The 2,060-nt window shown below is 36.4% G+C and overlaps 1 protein-coding gene across 1 annotated transcript in view; it reads right to left on the minus strand.

The window, feature by feature from the left end:
• Positions 1 to 2,060, minus strand: part of Pex11b (peroxisomal biogenesis factor 11 beta) — an 8,626-nt gene that overhangs the window by 4,011 nt on the left and 2,555 nt on the right. The gene's annotated exons all lie outside the window — the stretch shown is intronic.

Raw genomic sequence — 2,060 nt, forward strand, 5'->3', positions numbered from 1 at the left:
TTTTGTAATATGAACTCAGGACCTTGTGCTTGCTAGGAATGTGCTGTACTGCTGAGCTATATCCATGGCTCTTCAATAAATATTTTTTAATAAAACAAATAAATATAGAATATAGACTCTTCTGGGAAAGTTGCTTATTTGTACCACTCCAGCCATGTCTCCCTCTTCCAGCCCTCATACATCATAAACTGTGTTATAGTTGTGAATCACCAAGAAAGATAGAGAAAAATAAAGCAGAAATAGAGTTGGAAAGATGGTAATATAATAAAAAGTACAAAGACAACCATAGGAAAACAAAAAAATAAATATAAGTAATCTGTATAGTCATCCCTGATATCTGAGCGGGATTGCTTCTTGAACTTTTCTCTCCATAAATACCACAATCTACAGATGTTCAACTCCTGCATATAAAATAGCATAGTATTTTATATAACCTATGCATATCCTTTTACATATTTTAAATCATCTCTAGATTACTGGTATTACTTATATGATATAAAGTTATGTGAAGAGCTATTATATTATATTGTCCTAGGAACAGTGACCCAAAAAAGCCTATAACATTCAATACAGATGTAATTTTTTCTGAATATTTCTATATGTGGTTCATTAAATGTGCAGATATGGAATCAGTGGGAAATTACACAGCCAACTATAAAATTTTACTCCTAAATCATTGATTTTGCCACCCCCTTAGCCAAGCTTAGGGCCTCTCTTCTCCTGCCCCACTGTAATCCATTTTCCACATCACAACACAGCAAGACAGATGTTCTTGGTTTTGTTCTTTGGGTTTTTGGTTTGTTTCTTTGCCATATTTGTGCAGATTGAACTAGAGCCTCTGCTGTGCTAAGTAGGTGCTCTGCTGTTGAGCTACAACCCAGCACAAGGAAGATGTTCCTTAAATATAATTTGAATTGTGTTATGGCTCTGGATAGAAGCCTTTAATAATGTCCCATTGTATCTGAGATAAAATTTAAACAAAGAAACAAAAAAAAAAAGAAAGAAAATCTTACCTTTGCCTAAAAGGCTCCATCCACATAAATCATTTGATCTCTCTCTTTCAAATTTGAATTTATCCCCCATACTCAATTCCATCTATCACAATGGCTTTTTTTCTCCTTTTCTAATTGCCTGAAGTTTTTCTTGATTCAGGGCCTTAGAATGTGCTATGTTCTGTTTGAAAGGGTCTTATTAATTACTCTGTTTTGCCTAAACAAAAGATCTGAAATATTACTTGCTCAAAGACTTCTTCCATGACCCTTCAATCTAAATTATCTTTTTGTCATTATTTTCTTGTAATGACCTATAGTTTTCCATAAATATATTTGAGTAGTTATGTTTTTTTAATATTTTACTCCCCCAACAGAATAGAGGCCTAATGGGAGTAGGCATAATATCGTTTGGCTCTTTGCTGTACCCCTTAGCCCATAGTCACCTAATAAATGTTAACAGAAAAGCTGAGTGGAAGGGTGGTGGTCCTTGCAAAAAGTCCCAACTAACTGAGAGGCTGAAGTGGGATGACTAATTGAGCCCAAGTTTGGCACTAATCTGGGCAACATACTGAGGCCATCTCCTAAATCTTTTGAATGAATAGACAATCAAGTGGTGAGGGGGAACACCCATGGTATAGACAGAAGCAGAATGAAAGTAATACCATGTCTTGTCTAATCTTAGTCATTCATCACACAAGGGCATGCGTCTTTCATCTGGCCCCATTCATTCTTCTCCGATTAAGATCTAAACAAAGGGAACGAGTTTGACCCCCAGCACCATATGCCTTGCTGGCCCTGCCCCCATGTGCGATGAGCCAGCCACTGAGTCTGGGTGTGGTGGCACACACCTGTAATGCTGGGGAGACTGGAAACAGGAGGATCACTATGAGTCAGAGCTCATAGTGAGACCCTGTACCAAATACACTTAAATAAATAAATAAATAAATAAAGATTGAAACCAAATGATTCTTTACACATATAGTTTCTTCTTGCTCTTCATGGGGAATTGGTTCTAAGACTTTGATGTGTACCCAAATCTTACCAAAATCTAGATGCTTAAATCCTTTA

Source organism: Octodon degus, unplaced genomic scaffold (assembly GCF_000260255.1).
Source record: "Octodon degus isolate 3935 unplaced genomic scaffold, OctDeg1.0 scaffold00331, whole genome shotgun sequence".
Lineage (NCBI taxonomy): Eukaryota > Metazoa > Chordata > Mammalia > Rodentia > Octodontidae > Octodon > Octodon degus.